Raw genomic sequence first — 18,107 nt, 5'->3', positions numbered from 1 at the left:
GATGCAATCTAAAATGGAACAGATTTCATGAAAACAACTAGTCACTCTATATTAGAACACTAATAAAGCAACATGTGGAAAAGCAATTCATAACAACACTGAACAGAGCCATTAGTACAACAAGGAGAAATAGAACTATCCCGAGCAATATTATTTGCCTTTTTTCTGATTTTCTGCAAAGTATCTGCCAAGTTTTCCCCTATCTCCATTGCCTGGATGTTAAGTTACAGGTTTAAAGTAGCAATATAGACACACAACTCACAAATCACATAAGACTTCCTCATTTGTGGCTGTGGCAGGGCACTGTTGGTGCCTGCCACTTTAAGGACTCAGCCAAGCAGCCAGCAGGTGCTTGATTGCAGCGGCCATTTTAGGTCTCTGGCCACCCGTATAAACAGAGCATTTTGCTGCCTAGGAGGCAGGTAGTAACATTGCTTGGCTGCAAAGCTGCTTGGAACATCCTGGAGGTAAGGGCAGAAGCTGTAGGGGATGGTTTGGAGGCTCTTGGTCCTGGGCATGACCTAAAAATGCACCCTGCCAGGAGTGGGTGGCCTGGTGGGGCTCTCAGTGGCGCAGGAGCCCCCAGGAAATGCTAGGCCAGTTACCACCCCAGTGAAAGGTGGGTCAGGGAATCTTAATAACCTTAGCTCCCACAACTGGGTGGGTCACCCTATAGAAGGGTCAGGAAGGCGGACCCAACAGGAGACAGGAGACTCAGAAGCCTGATTTGTAATCCATCGACTAGTTAATTCTGGGGCCAGGACCAGAAGGGTCAAAGGGCCAGGGGCCTACTGCGAGGGATGCCCAGAGCTGAGGGCATGGGGTTCCAACTGGCCTGGTGGTGAAGCTAGGGCCTGTGTGGCCAAAGGTCCCGGGGGGACCACACCTGTAAGGAGGAACAGATCAGGGAGCTAGGCAGCCCAAATGAAGGTGAAGTAAGCCACCTGAGTAAAGGGATCCAGTAGGGGTCTGAACTGAAGGATTCTGGGGCCCAGTGTGGGGCTGATGAGGTTAACATCAGTGGATGCCATCTGCGAGGCTTGGGCTGTGGTGTAGGGGAAGAATGGAGCCACAGATAGCGCCCCTGGCATTGGGGCAAAAAATGGGCAGCTTCTCACCTAATTAAGATAATTAATTAATTAACAGCTAGGCATAGCAGGCAAGAAGGTGAGCGGTTGGCCCAGAACAGGTGGGCAGGGCCATCGATAGATGGGCCCTGAGAAGGCTCCCTGTTACAGTGGCCCATATATACTTAATCTTCCTCACACTTGTAGTTTCCTGCCTTTGCATTTCCCTTTCTGTCCTAGAGGATGAAACCTATAGTGTTTTCCCTAGGCCTTTGGGTTCCAGGGATGGGGTACTCACTAAGACCTCCATGCCCCTGGGGTTCTGTCCTCAAGCCATCATTCAGCAGAGACCGGTGGGGTGATAAACAGCTTCATCTTTATTAGGAAACAGGACTGAGCATCATACACACTCTAGCTTGCAGGGAGAACCACCCACCTCCACCAAACTACACTCACATGGCATCAGGGGGAAAAGTGGACTGTTTCACCACAGGCCCCTTAAAGTTACATTCCATATACCACATCCCCTTTCTTTACTCTGGGAGCTTCCTCTTAAATAGTTGAATATTCATCAGTAGCTACTTTAACTTGTAACACCTTGGGATCGTGAAGCCAGAAGTTGCTAGCACTTGGCTCACCAATGGGGTCTAGGCTTTACCACTATTCCATTACATAGTCCTCATACTTCACAGGCAACTTCACCACACATTCACTCTTAGTATGTGTGATGTCATCGGGTGTTTCTGTAGTGAAGACCAAGCTTCTGATAAGGACACCTATTATGTGCATGAAGGTTTGTTAGGCCTTCAACCTCACCGGGGTCTATATGATTTGGGACAGCAAAGGGTTAATTCCCCTGGACATTGGCCTGCAGCCTAGCCCCATCCAGAAGTATACCACTATCAATGAAAACTTAACACTGAGGCAAAGGTTAACAAGAATATATTACCAAGGTAAGTATAAAAAAAAAACCTAATAATAAATCCACAATACAACAATGAACCAGTCAACAGAGAGCTAAGAGAACACTATATACAATAATAGACACAAGTAAGAATGAATGCAGGCCTGTCACCAGAGGTGGCAGCCAAGATCACTCTGAAGCGGACAGGCAAGATGGCCTGTCAGCCTGTCACAGAGTCTGTTCCCTACAGGATTTCCATCTTTTCCTCGTGGCACGGGCGGGGTCCTACAGGAGGGCTGTGATCTCCTTAAGGCCCCTTTCTCCGTGCCAAGTCAGCCCAAAGGCACCCTCTAATTCTCGCCCGCCACGTCTTTGATGTTTGGATAAGTTTGGGAGGCTGCCTTACGCCCTCTTGGTCACTTCTTGGTGTTGGTTCAGACCCTGTGGTTTCCTGGGCCCCTTATGGGTTCTCACTCTATGATGGGTGCTTCAGGGACACCCTAGCTTTAGGGGCTATGTGTGGCTCCAACCACCCCTTATACCATGCCCAAGCCTTGCAGCTGGACTAGATGTTGGTCTGTCAAATATACACTCGCCCTCTCTGGGGTCCTCTCCGTAGTGCCGCCCTCTCTCCAGGGCCTTCTCCACAACGCTGCCCCTCTCTCCGGGGCCTTCTCCACAACGCTGCCCCTCTCAATAATACTGCCCCCTTCTCTGGGGCGCCTCAGTACTGCTGCCCTCTCCTCAGGCCTTCTTAAGTGCTGCCCCCTTCTCAGGAATGCCACCCCTCTCCTGGGGCTCTCCATGCCCACACTGGGCCTTCTCAGTAAAGCCACCCATCTCTCAGGGCTCACTGCACTGCTACCCCCTTTCTCTGGGGCTCACAACACCCACACTGGGGCATCTCAATAGTGCCGCCTCTCTGGGGCTCACCACACCCACACTGGGGCATCTCAATAGCATCCCCTCTCTGGGGCTGGGGTCTATGCACCCCATTCACCACACCCTTACTGGCACTGGGGTCCCCACACTACTGTGGGTCCCCTATGAGGCCTCCTCCAACCCCTAATAGCCTCACCCAAACCACCAGTATAACAACAACAAAGCAAAACACAAGCCCCTAGGCTGTAACATAACTTAAAGCCACCTGGCTAAAACCATGTTACTCAGACATCTTAGAGCTGTCATCCTTTACTCAGCTTAAACTGTATCTGCAGTCAGGCTTCTTCTCACATCCTGGCTTAGGCACTCCTGTCTCTCTGGCTACTGACAGGGACCCACTCTGGCCTCAGCTCCTGGGCTTTATAAGAGCCCGGCCCTGCCCCTTACAGCCAGCGGACCACTGGCAGGTGTGGGTCGTTTGCTGACTCCAGTTGCCGTGGCAACCAACAGCTGGGCTCCTTATTCACTGCTAGGGCTTTTTCTCTAGCAGTTTCTCCTCTTTAGGAGCAGGGCACCTCAGTGCTCTGCGACACCTCACTCTCAGTGAGTACTCAGTACCTCCAAAGGGGTGGGTGATACTTTACCATCCAAAGGTGTGCCGGTGAATACAGGTGAGTAGAGGATGGTTCTGTCTATGCGTGTATATCTCTGTGAATGGATGGAGGTCAGTTACACACTCCACTCTGCATACTCCATTCAAGCAACTCTCATACTCATCACATAGATAAGCAGGTCATCAAGTGACTCAGTTTCTCACAAGCTTTCAGTCCCAGTCGGATACAACGCACACTGACTCTAACTCAGTCACTCTCCCAGGCGAGCACCCTGCCACCACACGGGCTCACAACACACACAGGCTCAATCACTTCCTCCATAGCTCCTGAAGTAACAGTCCTGACAGGTTTTATAGTGTTCACATCATGCCACCTGCCAATCATATGCCAGAACCAATTATTAGTCAGACCCTTCCATCATTCATCTGTCCATCACATCACTGGCCAATCTGGAGGGTTGTTACCTCAGGTAAGTATTTCATGACACACTTTACATTGGAAACATGTTCCCTCCAAATTCAACTTATTCAGCATACAGGCTGATTGCGTATGCTTGTCAGTCCTATGTAGGTCAATGGACCCATAGGTTCAAGAGTTCACTCTCCTCCATCTGAGGTACTGCAGCTGGAGTTAACAGTGGGTACTGGTGGATTCTCTGAAATGTAACAAAACTCTTGCTCTTGGTGGTCTGGTTTTACTTCTGATATTTGTTCTGCTGCCATCTCTGAGTTGCATCAACATGTTCTGCTGGTACTGATGAGTAATCCTTTAAGTGTCTAATGTTCCTCCTGTAGACATTACTGCAGGGGTTTTCTACCATGTAGGATTACAGTTCATCCCTTTTTGCCATAACAGACACTGATATCCAACTTGTACTTGTTTGCATCCTTACTTTCTCCCCCTCTCTTAGAGGTGGCAAGAATGTAGCTGTGTGGTCATAGTGCTTCTTTTGGCACCTTTGAAGTTTCCACAACTTGTGGGAGGCATTCGACAGTAACCTAGAAGTCAGCACCTCCATTGTAGCAGGGAGGGTACTGCGCAAAAGTCTCCCCATCAGATGCTGCACTGGAGCATACTCAAGGCCTGTAATGGGTGTGTTCCACAGATTGGAGGACAGCTCAGATCTGCACTTGGCTTTATTCAAAGTCTTCTTAAACACTGACTTGATGGTCTGAACCTTGCATTCAGCCTGACCATTGGATTGTGGATAATCCGGACTATAAGGGATGATGGTTATGACCCAGTCAATTGCAAATTGTTTCATCATGTGACTTGCAAATGGCACATGATCATAGACAATTTATTTAGGCATGCCATGGCAAGCAAACACAGACCTCATTTTCACTACTACCATGCCAGCTGTCTTGTCTGTCAGGTGCAAAACTTCAAGGTACTTGGAGTAATAGTCAACTATTATCAAATAAGACCTATATTAGGTCAAAAATGTATGCTGCCAGTTTTAGCCAAGGCAGGTCTGGGATCTCATATGAGATCATGGGCTCTTTCTGAGCACTGGTTTGAAGCTTTTGACAAGGTATGCAATTTGTAATCCATTGCTTGATGTGCACATTCATTTTAGGCCCTACATGATTTGTCAAGCTCATGCTTTCGACCTTTGTATGCCTTGATGGGGCAAGTGAAGCAATGTCAATATATTGGTCCTTGCAGTGCGTGGAATGATTATTTTTGACCCAATCATTAGCAAATCATCCTGAATCTGGATTTGGTCTCTGAGAGGCCAGTGAGGCTTTAGTTCAGGTTTAACTTGATTTTGCCTGCTCGGCCATCCATTAAGATACGGAGCTCAAAGGGCTTGCAGTTCCCTGTCAGCCTCTGTGTGTTCCTTTAACTGCTGACGTAACTGCCCACTGAGTGGCTCTGTTTCAGTCAGACCATGAACCACCTTTTCTGAGTGGAAAATATCAGGTTCAGGGGGAGGGGCAAACATTATGGCTTTAGAAATGGTGCCAGCCACTAACATGTCTTTGCCTTTGGTATAGAGAATCTGAATGTCATGTTTTTAGAGCTGCAACAGCATCCTCTGTAGCTGTGCCTTTCCTATGGGTTTGACAAAAACCACTTCCAGGGGTTTGTGGTCTGACTGGACCCTTACCTGGGTGCCATACACATATTGGTCAAACTTTGTCATGGCAAAGACAATTGCCAGAAGATCTTTTTCAATCTGCGCATAACTTCTCTCAGATTGTGTTAGAGCTCTTGAAGCATATGCGATTGGTTGCTTCTGCTGAAACAGACATGCTCCTAGGCCATCTTTGGATGCATCGATTTGGATTTCCAGCTGCTCTGCTGAGTTGAAGTACTTGAGGGCATGTGCCGTTGTGATTGTTTACTTGAGCTTATCCAGGGCTTCCTGATGGCTCAGGTCCCCATTGCCTCATAACAGTTTTGCTCAACTGTATGCAGTACGTTTGCTTCTACAGACATAACATGAACCTGGGCACTTGTGAGAGCCTTTTCCCTGCAGATACCCACAGCCTGTGCTAGGATAAGGGAGGGGTTTTCCAGAAGCCTCTGCTTGAGTTTGCTGTCAGTTATGCTGAAGACAATTTTGTCCCTCAACATAACATCCTCAGCAGGTCCAAATTCACAACACTGTACTCTATTTCTGAGGTCTGTAACAAAATCATCTATGCCTGCAGCCCCATTGTATCTAAGTTGCCAGAACTGATACCTTTCAAAAACAGGGTTTTTCCTGGGTTCAAAGTATTTCTTGAATGCTGCTAGCACCTCTGAAATGGTTTTGTTATTGGGGTCTGCAAACACACCTTGCATGTTGTTGTAAATTTCTAGGGATTTATCCCCAATGTAGTGAAGCATGACTACAATTTTACAATCCTCTGCCTATTCCTTAGCCTTTGTGACTGCAAGTTATAATCAAAGTTTCTGTTCCCATCTCTTCCAATTCTCCCCAAGATTTCCAGTAAAGGACAATGCTGGTGCAGGTTTGAGATGCTCCACTATTTTTGTTTGGGTTTTTTTCTGTGGGTGAAAGCTGTAACCCCCTTAATCGGTCTGCTGGTGACTTCACCGAGAGACAGGTCACTTCTGACACCATATGGTGTTTTCCTAGGCCTTTGGGTTCCAGGAATGGGGTACTCACTTAGACCTCCATGCCCCTGGGGTTCTGTCCTCGAGTCATCATTCAGCAGAGACCGGTGGGGTGATAAACAGCTTCATCTTTATTAGGAAACAGGATTCAGCATCACACACACTCTAGCTTGCAGGGAGAACCAACCACCACCACCAAACCGCACTCACATGGCATCAGGGGGGAAATTGGACCATTCCACCACAGCTGTCTTAAAGGTATATTCCATATACCACAGCTGATACTTTTGTCAGTTATTCTGTAAAATGTTGGCCACTGAGAAAAAAGAAGTAAGCCAGTGCAGTGGGGTCAGCTTCCAGAGTCCTTAAAGAGACCACAGAACACAACTGCAATCTTTTAGAAATTCATACAGATTTTTAAAAGGAGATGCTGATCACCTCTGCTGATACCCAGGCACCTAACCATAGACCCCTTCCACAAAAACGATGGGAGCTTTTCTCTTCCACTTGAGCAGCCCATTCATAACATGTCTCAGTGCATTTTTCCCTCTTTTCAGATGTTATCAGAATAACTATGTTGGAATCAGTTTTTAGGCTAGAATTTATTTAAAATTTATGAAAGTCCCATTGTGCTGTAATGTAAATCTACAGTTTGATTGCACTCTGCTAATACTTAAATAATATAACTTGCTTTTCCAATTACTTTGTTTCTTGGAAAATTTGTACGGGGTGCACGCAAACACACACATGCATGAAATAACATGAGTATGAGAAGACCTAAGATTTTAAAAAGGGAGATGCATAAAATTTTTCCCCAGTTAAAGAGAAGCTAGAAGCTTTATTAATATGCTATGAGCCTGACACTATATTATATAGTTTAAACTCAAAGCAAAAACAAATATAATACTGGAATGTTCACAAATATGCTAGATTATATCAAGTTTAAAAAACAAGAAGCTAGGCAAAAATGGTTAAAATAGTCAAAAGATATAGTTTCATTAGTCCAATGGTTATTATAGTTAAATGAACATCTCTTATTCAAACTTGTAAAACAAAAGTTAATCTTCTTGAGCATCTTGACAGTGCCTCCAATGCTTCACTGTCAGTCGTTTCTACACCTGAGTTAATACAGTAAAACCTCATTAGCTCAATATCAGATAGTTCAAAGTGTTGGATACCTCAAAAGCTATTGTCACTCCCTAGCTGAAAGGATAGGTTTCTGTATGCATTATGATATGGATACTTTGAAATCTGTCTACTTTGAAATTCAAAGCTGATTTCTTATCCCTTGGACCAGGAAAACCTCATTACAGTAATTTGAAACCAAAAAAACCACCAACTTTGAAATCCTGTAAACTGATTTGAGATAAAGGTATGGGTAGTAATTTGCATATATCCAAAGTACGATGGGTATGTATATGTACAGACTTAAGTTAACCCACATGCAGACCTTACTAACTGATAAGAACAAAGTGAGGAACTATCTCAGTGACTAAGCCAGCTGATTTCATGGGATGTAGCACCAGAAGTTCCTAATGCAGACCAGCAGCATTAATCTAGGGGCCCTTTACCACTCCTGGTTAGATTGATCTATTTGCAGAACTGTCCTGTCAACCCTCATAATTTCACAGTTGGTAGGGTCGGAAGGGACCTAAGTAGATCATCAAGTCTGACCCCCTGCCATGGGCAGGAAAGGATGTGGGTCAAATGACCCCGTCTAGGTGATTATCTAGCCTCCTTTTGAAGACCCCCAGGGTAGGAGTGAGCACCACTTCCCTTGGAAGTTGGTTCCAGCTCCTAGCCACCCTGACTGTGAAATAGTGCCTCCTGATGTCTAACCTGAATCGACTCTCAGTCAACTTATGGCTGTTATTCCTTGTTACTCCTGGTAGTGCTCGAGGGAACAGGGACTCTCCCATAGCCTTCAGGTCCCCCTTGGCCAGTTTGTAGAAAGCCACCAGATCCCCTCTCAGCCTTCTCTCTTGGAGGCTGAACAGGTTCAGGTCCCATAGCCTCTGCTCGCAGGGTCTGCCTTGCTGCCCCCTGATCATGCAAGTGGCCCTCCTCTGAACCCTCTTGATGCTGTCCACATCCCTCCTGAAGTGCAGCGCCCAGAACTGGATGCAGTACTCCAACTGTGGCCTGACCAGTGCCGCGCAGAGGGGGAGGATCACTTCCTTGGACCTGCTCGTGATGCATCTGCGGATGCATGACAAGGTGTGGTTAGCCTTCCTGACTGCGTCCCCACATTGACGACTCATGTTCATTTTGGAATCAATAATGATTCCAAGATCCTTTTCTGCCTCTGTGCTGGTGAGAAGGGAGTTCCCCAGCCTGTAGGTATGCTGCTGGTTCCTCCTCCCCAGGTACAGTACCTTGTACTTGTCCATCCTGTCCTCATCTGTCCACCCCTGTAACCTGTCCAGATCTAGTTGTAGCCTGTCCCTGTCCTCCAGCATGCCCACTTCTCCCCACATCTTAGTGCCATCTGTGAATTTGAACAAGGTGCTTTTCACCGCCTCATCCAAGGCTCAACGTGAATATGTTGAACAGTGCAGGTCCAAGGACCAAGCCCTGGGGGATCCCACTGCCCACATCCCTCCAGGTTGAAAAAGACCTGTTCACCACCACTCTTTGGGTGCAGCCCTCCAGCCAATTTGCGACCCATCTGGCTGTGTAGGCATTGACGCCACGGTCACTTAATTTCTTAATGAGAATGGGGTGAGAGACAGTGTTGAAGGCTTTCCTAAAGTCCAGAAAGAAGGATTTTGTGACCTGGTCGTAGAAGACCACCAGGTTGGTCTGACAGGACCTGCATCAAATGAACCCATGTTGGTTGTCCCTCAGCATGAACCCCCCTGCTGGTCCCTCACAGATGTGCTCCTGGATAATTTTCTCAAAGAGCTTCCCTAGGACCAAGGTAAGTCTAACAGGCCTGTAGTTTCCTGGCTACTCCTTCCTCCCTTTTTTGAAAATGGGGACCACATTGGCCCTTTTCCAGTCCTCTGGCACCTCACCAGAGCACAGTGCTCGTAAAGCTGTGCCAGGGGTCCCGCAATGAATTCTAATAATTCCCTCAACACTCTGGGGTGGAGATCATCAGGACCTGCTGATTTGAACACATCTAGGCCAACCAGAAGTTCCCTGACTAGGTCCTCACTGACCCTGGGCCTGGCAGCACCTCCCCTGGGTCTGTCAGGGATCCCAGTGGAGGTGATGCCCCAGTCCCTGCTCAAAAAAATGGAGGCAAAGAAATTGTTAAAGAGGTTAGCTTTGTCATTTGATGTAACCACCAGATTTCCTAGCATGTCCTGCAGAGGCCCTACATTACCCGGTACCTTCTTTTTACCCCCTATGTATTTAAAAAAGGATTTCTTGTTATCCTTGATCCAGGTCGCTAGTCCCAGTTGCATCTCTGCCTTAGCCTTCCTAACAGCCCCCCTACAGTCTTGAGCAATGGAGGTACAATCCTCCTTGGTGATGGCTCCTCCCTTCCATTGGGTGTATGCCTCCTTTTTAGCTTTGAGACGTTCCTGGATGCTTTTGGTGAGCCATGGGGGCTTTTGAGCATGCTTGCCCCCTTTGTTCTGTGTTGGGATTGTCACCCTTTGGGCTTGGAAGATCACCTCCTTAAGGAATGACCACTCTTCTTGGACTCCCAACTCCCCTCCCCTCTGGGACCTCAGTGCCTCCCTGATTAGTCTCCTTACCTCATTGAAATTCACCCTCCTGAAGTCTAGGGCTGTTGCCTTGCTGCAGGCCTTGGACACCCTGTGCTGGATGGTGAATTCCAGTAGGCTATGATCACTATCACCCAGATGGTCGAGCACCTGCAGTCCCCTCACCAGGTTGTCGCCTGTGACCAGGACCAGGTCCAACAAGGCATTTCCCCTGGTGGGACTGTGCACCTCCTGGGTTAGGTGGAGGTCCTGTAACTCGGCTAGGAACCTATGTGAGTGGACAGACCTGGCTGACTGCTCTTCCCAGCAGATGTCCAGATAGTTTACGTCACCCATGATGACCACGTCCCTTGACTTAACTGCCCTCACGAGCTGACCTGAGAATTCCCAGTCCAGCTCTTCCCCCCGGTTGGGTGGCTTGTAGTAAAACCCCACCGTTAAGTCCCTTTCCCCTGGACACCCTTGTATTCAGACCCAGAGCTCTTCAGTTTGCCCCTCCTCTGACCCAGTGTTGTTTGTTGAAGATGTGTGTTGCTCTTTGATGTAGAGCACCACATCCAATCAACCCCCCGTGGACCCAGCATCCCCAATCCCAAATCATGCATGAACCTGGAGCTGCTACCTCCACCACCTGTCCCTGCAGACTGCCCTGTGTCCTGGCACTTGCTATCTTGAGCCTTGGCTGTTCTGCATGCTCCTCAACCCTCTGACACTCCCAGCCTCCAGTGATTCCCATGGCAGGGAGGTCCCCAGGCTTACTGTATGCTGCCTGCAGAGAGGGGTCCTTGTGCCTGGCTGCCCCAGCTGCCCCTTCACCCTCATACTGCAAGGCAGGGGGGATGCAGCCCCCACCCTCCCTCCAGCCATGATCTGCCAGGATCTTCTCACACTGTACTCCCTACTAGAACGTCACTGTGGTCCATAGCCTGGAAAAACTGAAGTTTGGCATGATTAGGGGTTAGTCTGGGAGTGCCCAAGGGGGTGGAAGCATGCAGATCAACTGGGCCCCAGGACCACAAGTGCCAGGATGCAGGGGAGACTGCAGGGGTGAGAGGTGGGGGCAGCAACCCAAGCTACATGCATGCTCCAGGGCAGGATCAGGGATTGGCAGGATCAAGGGTGGTTTTGCAGAATCAAAGATGATGGGTTCTCAGGGGGGTTGGAGGGATCAGGGGGTTGGTGGGACAGTTCCACACTTAGATTGATCTAAGCAGAAGAAAAAGGGCCCCTATATCATCCTTGCTGGTCTGCATTAGGAACTCCTCGTGCTACATCCGATGAAATCTACTTAATTAGTCAATGAGATAATTCCTCGCTTTGTTCTTATCAGTTAGTTAGGTCCACACATAGATGAACTAAGTCTGTATGTACCCATAGTAATTTCCAGCTATGCAAATTACCACTGGTATGTTTATTTTGAGCTACTTATTTCAAACTTGGGTTTTTTCGGTGCCCTGCATTTCAAATTAACAAGGTTTTACTAGATTATTACACTTGAGTTAAGATTTTTAACTAGGGCTAAAAAGGATCTGCTGGGCTGTGAAATAGAAAAGATATGTTACCAAGAATGTCTAAAACTGCAATGTTGCAGCAGAAAAAATAGTTTAAATAGTGGAACAACAAAACCTTTAAAAAGGAAGAGGATTGTTAACACCTATGGAGTGAATAAATTTAGCAGGAATCAGGTAGATTAGAAGCAGTGACATCAATTGATTCCCTCAGTGCTGCCTAAATAGAAATGCCTCTTCCCCCCTCAGACATTTGTTTGAGTAGAGCAGGAATCAAATAGGGGTTGCAACTGCAACCCTCTAGGTCTGCCCCTGAGCATGTGCATGCTGGGTTTAAGGGGAGAGATGTAGAGAAGTACAAGACGGGTAGACATTTAATGTATATTTTTATTCTTATCTAATATAATAAAAGGAGAGGAAAGCAGTACAAGATGACCAGTGTTCTCATTACTCATATAACCCTTTAGAGGAAAAGAAACCAAAGCAGGCAAGAGTCATATTCTGATGTTCTCTTCTTTTTCTACCTTGGGTTCCAAAAAACCATAATTTTCACAGGTACAGAACCTTTCTGCATTTTAGTATTTCCTTACCCCACAAATTGTTGGGTACATGGTTCTAATAGGCTGTATACTTTTAGGAACACATATTAATTAAATATTTGTTTTCTATTAAGTATTAGCTCATTGCTATGGAAAGCACAGTTAGAAGGCTGTTGGAACTTAACAGCTAATGTCTTTTACTTCTCTCAAAATTTCCCTAAATTAAGGAAGCACCTATTCTATGCAGTTCATTATGCTAACCTTAGCATTTTTTTAGCAGTTTTATAGCTATTCTTGCAAACATTAATTAAACACTGATGATCTACTCTTGTTCACTAAGCTCATTATTTCCTGTAGCTGCTGGTTACAGTTAGCAGGATTACCACAGCAGCACAGAGCTCAACATATGCTGTGAAACTTCATGGATAAGCCAAGTAAGTACTTGGGATGTTAGCCCATGAAACATAACTACAAATTCACTGAACCTTTGACGGATCTGAAATAATGCAAATTGTTTTGGGCTTTTTTACCATAACTGTTTCCTGGTTTTACTATTCAGACTGACAGAACTTCCATTCTTTGACACCATCTCCAGGATACCTGCTTCAGGGCTTAGCATATCTCAAAAAGGCCATGAGAGAGATTTATGGATGGGATCTTGCATGCTATCAGGGGCTGCAGACAGGGCTGAGTAGTGGAGTTCTAGCTGATTCCCTGCCACTTTGTGCCACAGCGAACTCACCTTCAAAACCAACATAGGACCACTAGTATGGAATGTATCCAACTCCTCCATATCTCATTCACAGCAAGTTTTCACACCAACTTTCACACAGTAGGTAGGACTCCTTTATCCCTAGAAGGTCAGAATTAGAGTGCTTCTAAGGGTCTTGGGGAAGAACTGGATGCTACTTTGAGAGACAGAAAGCAGGTTCATTGTGGAACTAGGGAGTCCAACTGCATGTTTCAGTGTTAAAGTATACAGGTTATCCATGCATGGACACCCATGCATGTTTATTCTTAACAAGTATGTTGGTTGGAAATAACCTGCAGCAGCCTTGATACTGAATTAGTAAATCTTAGAATACGTTGAAGGGCTGTGTATTTTAAAAAACAATGTAATGCCTCTGTCATTATTTACTATGAAAAAATTGGTCTGCTGTAGTCATGGGAGCATCCATGGAAGAAGTTGCACTCATATATCCAAAAGAATCTAACCTTGAACACTTTGGAAATAAAGGGAAAGCACTTTGTTTTCAGCCCTCCAACAGCTGCTGCAAGCTTTACTACCTTAATTTGCAAAGCAGCAAGGGCTATAAGGAGCAGTTTAGGATATTTCCTTTAAACGAAGAGATGAGTTGCAAACAATGGGCACCTATATATGTTCTGGATGTCTACTCTGATGCATGCTAATTAGCACACATGAGAGCAAACTCAATTAATGAAGTCTGATGGAGTGTGCTAATTAACACACTCCAGCAGCTTCCAAGTCACGTCTATTCAGTGTCCCCATGCTTCAAAATGGAGGTGGGGGCAATTGAACTAAAGCTCACCAATCAAGCTTTAGTTCAAGCACCTCTGCCACCATTTTGAAGTGCCGGACACTGAATACATGTGATACTATGAAATCTCCATCGTTGACATGTTGAAGAGGAGGTTGGACAATAGGCCTGTGCAAGTAGGCAGGTATTCAATCTGGCTTTGAATCCGGCCGCTTCGGCTGTCAGTGATCTGATCTGGAGCTCTGGATTGGTTTGCCACTTCGATCTGGCCGAAGTGACTCTGAAACTTCAGAGCCACCTCGGAGATCCGGCCATAGGGTATAATGGGGGATCAATGAAATATCTATAACTTTGTTTTGTCTCTGATTTGGGTAAAACTTGCAAGGTTAGTAGCCTCTTCTGAGAGCATGAAGCCTGCCAAGTTTCAAGATAGGTGCAGGGGTTTGGGGGAAACTGCACCCTAAATTATTGAAAGCAAAACTCATGTCATGTCTATGTTATACCACAGGGGGGTGAAAACAGCAGGGGTGGTGGCCCCTACTGAGGTCACAAAGCATGCCAAGTTTCAAGAAGATACATGCAGGGGTTTGGGGAGAACTGCACCTCAAGCTGCTGACAGTCAAAACTCGTGATGTAGGTGGGTGCTTGGGCAACTGCGTCTGTCTCGGGGCACAGGGGGATGGAATCTAGTGTAGGCCTGGGTACTGGGCCCTCTCAGGCCATGAAGCCTGTCAGCTGTGTGTGTGTCTCGCTGGTGGAGTCTGTCTTCTGGGGCCCTGCACCTCTGGCTGCTGACAGGCAAAACTCGTGATGTGGGTGGGTGACACTGTGTGTGTTAAGGTGCACCCTTCCTGGCACTGGGGCCTCTGCACAACACAGCAGTGTGCCCCAGTGAGGCCTCCTCCTCCCCTACAGCCTCATTCCTGGTCCACCACTTTACATGACAACAGGTAAAATAACTTAGCTGGCTCAACACCAGTAGCATCAGGAGCAGCATCAAAGGTACCCAAGTGGAACTGTCATAGAGCCTTTCTTTTTATAAAGGAATTGACAGCAAGAAGTAAAGATGTTGTGTTGGACATATGATGTCATTCATGGTGTGTGATGCCTTATCTTGTGTTTTTATGTCTATATGTGTATTATGAAAAAAAAGGAGTACTTAAAAAATGTATCTTTGGAAGCTTTAGGGTTGGAAAAACCCTTTGTCAGGCTGAGGAAGTACCTGCAGTTGGTTCTGGATGGAAGGAATAGTAAAGAAGCCAGAGGTTGGCCTGGCCCACAATGCAGGCAAAAAAGCCAGTCAGTGAAAATCGAAATGGAGGCATCAGGGGGGGAGGGACAGGCTGGGGTGGGGGGTAGGGGGAAAAGGGGATGTAGCAGCTCAAGTAAAAGTGCAGAGGTGCCTGGGGTGTCAGATGTCCGGCAGGTCGCAGTGTGCCAGAACTCCACTCTGTATATTGAGTCCATGAGTTTCTGTACCTATTGTCTAGGAGGCTGATGAAGTGAAGTTCATAGGCCCAGCTCTGAAAAGTGGTTTGTACATTCAAACAAGCAACTAATCTCATCACCAGAACTGAAGCCAACTTCCTACAGCTCAAAACACAAAACCTGCCAGCTATCTCCAGTACCCCCACAAACTGTACACCAGAATCTATCAAAGATAACAAAACCCAACTACCTGTGGGGGCACATTCCTCACCAAAAAAACACTCTGCCTTCAGTCTCTCAGGCCTGATCCTGAGAGGGAACAAATTACAATGCAAACCACTGCACTGCAACCAGCAAGCGTCAGGCCTGTCAAAGACGTGACAGGTCTGGTCATTCCCCAGCCAGGAGTTTGTGCATGCATGCATTAGCTGGAGGTTATGGTGTCTCCTACCCACCTTTCACCAGGGGATCGTTGGTCCTGGTATTTACAGGGCTGCCGCACTGCCAGCAGTCCCACCAGGCCTCCCTACCCTGGCAAGGTGCAGTTTTAGTGGTCATGCCCAGGACCTGGGGCCTCTGCCTTCCCTATAGCCCCATTCCCATATCTCCAAGTTTGTTCTGGCAGGGGAATGAGCTCAGAAGCGACATGTTCTTCCCCTGCTGGCTGGTGATGTAGTTAATGCCCCCTCCAGCTGAGAGTGGGGCATTACTCAGCTTTTAAAAACCTCCAAAAAGGAAATTGGTGCAGACGGAGTGAGGAGGATGGCACTCAGTCCATCTGCAGATGGAGCTTGGGGAACCCCATCAGCGGGAGGTTCACCTTTAGGAACACCAGCGTCTCCACCAAAGCAGGATCCAAGCAGGTGTGGTGGGGTGTCACAACATCCCCAGCAATGCTGAACACTGTCTCTCTTGGAACACTGGTCGGTGGACAGGTGTTGCCATGCAACTATGGCCAGATCCTGCCACATCCGGCTGCGGTTTGCCCAGTAGGCCAAGGGGTCGCAGTCCAGTGGCTCCACATCCTCAGTGAGATAGGGAGCCACCAGAGCCTTGGCGCTACCTGCCCGAGGCTGGAGTCTGGTGCGTTTGGACCCCAGCATTGAAGCCATGCCCATGCCCCATATTGGCAGTGGCTGGCGTGGAGGAGACTGGCTGGTGCTGGTGCCAATGCTGGTGCCAGTGCTGGGAGTGCTGGCACGGGAAAGTGGATCCCCCTGTTCCACATCTCTCCGCCTCTGCACTTCGGCCTCCCTGACTTTGTTCACCAGCACCTGTGTCCAGTGATTGAGGGTTTTGGTGCTGCCAGTGCACATGCTTCCCTTCACCCTCGAGTCACACATGCCCGCCAGCATGTGGACTGTACTGGACCACAAGGGATCCAGCCAACTCCTGGTGCCCTCCTTCAGCTGCCTCACCAGTGCCTGCATGTCTGGTGACAGCAGCCTGCCCCAGCCAGGAACATTGATCCCCTGGAAGTTCTCCATTTGGTTCTCCAGTTCCCTCACTAGGGGGATCACCTGGCTGAGGAGGGCATTGCCAGCGCTAAGGGTCTCGGTGGCCTCGAGGAAGGGCTTGAGGACCACCAACCTCTGGGAGATGGTACCCCACTCAGCTCTGTTAAGGGGCCTGCTGATCCCAATCTCCCCAAGCAAAGCTATCTCATGGATGGCCTTCTGTTGCTCCACCAACTTTTCAAGCTTCAGGTATGTGAAGTTCCACCGAGTCTCCACATCCTGCATGATTTTGTGCTGTGGGAAGCTCAGCTCTGCCTGTTTCTCCTGTAGCATCTTGCCACCCTTGATGCTGCAGTGGAAGTAGCCGCCCACCATCTTGCATTTTGAAATCAGCTGGCTTGTAGCAATAGTGGTGGTGGCTCTGTCACCGGCAGCCCTGTCCCCCTCCAAGGCATCCCTCACTATTAGATGCAGCCTGTGTGCCACACAGTGGATGCCAACAAAGTTGGCATCATGGAAAGCCTTCACTATATTGGCCTCATTGTCGGTGACAATGAACCCGCAGGTAAGCTCAGCCTGCCCAATGAGCCACCCCTGCACCACGTGGTTCATGGCCCCTGTGATCTCCCTTGCCGTGTGGGACTCATCCAGCACCTCGGCTTGCAGTAGAGCCCACCGACAACCTGACTGATCGCACCGTGAGGGAGAGGTAAACATGATCGCCACCCCAGCTGCTCCAGATGTCGGAGGTGAAGTGCAAGGCTACCTGCAGCCCTGCCTTGCACAGCTCCTCCCTCAAGTAATCCCTGCATGCCTGATACAGGTGGGGCACCACCATCCTTCTAAAGGTGGTGTGTGCGGGCACTTTGTAAAATGGGGCCAGAAGTGCTATGAACCGCCTGAACCCTGGCCGCTCAACTAGGTAGAAGGGCTGGCTATCCAGAGCAAGCATCTCCCCAATGCTCTGGGTGATCTCGCTCGCCTTGGGAACGTGGCCCCCCTTTCTGTCCACCTTTCCCTCGCTGGTCCAGGGTGGCCTGCCTCTGCTTTGGGGGGAAGGGGGCTTTGGAGGGAGTGGGGGACTTCCCTTTCGGCACACTTACACTGGTACCAGGCTGAGCAGGAAGAAGGGTAAGGGGTGGTGCCTCCTCAGATGCAGCAGCATCGCTGTGGTAGAAGTGTCTCACATCCTTGCCATGGATCATGTGCCTTTGACAGTGCTGGCAGATGGCAAACCTGGGATCATCTGCCAGCTCAAAATGCTCCCATACTACACTACTCCCCCGCTTCTGGGTTGAGGCTGAGGATCCTGCCTTTTCCCACTCAGCAGGCTGAGGCTCAACAGCAGGAGGAGCTGCCTCAGCTGAGCCACTTGCCTCCACAACCTCAGCCTCCTCTGAGGTGCTGCTTTCTGGAGGAGACCTGGGTCTAGGAGAAATTTGTGGGGTGTGGAGCACAAA

At 48.2% G+C, this 18,107-nt stretch overlaps 1 long non-coding RNA gene across 1 annotated transcript in view; it reads left to right on the top strand.

The window, feature by feature from the left end:
• Positions 1–382: 382 nt before the first annotated feature.
• Positions 383–18,107, top strand: part of LOC132250195 (uncharacterized) — a 53,885-nt gene continuing 36,160 nt past the window's right edge. Inside the window, exon 1 of the long non-coding RNA XR_009461830.1 lies at positions 383–467. This is a non-coding gene — a long non-coding RNA (uncharacterized LOC132250195). The remainder of the gene's footprint in view (positions 468–18,107) is intronic.

The sequence above is a fragment of the Alligator mississippiensis genome, chromosome 4 (assembly GCF_030867095.1).
Source record: "Alligator mississippiensis isolate rAllMis1 chromosome 4, rAllMis1, whole genome shotgun sequence".
NCBI lineage: Eukaryota > Metazoa > Chordata > Crocodylia > Alligatoridae > Alligator > Alligator mississippiensis.
The sequence above is the reverse complement of the archived record's forward strand: the minus strand, read 5'-3'. Positions and strand labels throughout refer to the sequence as shown.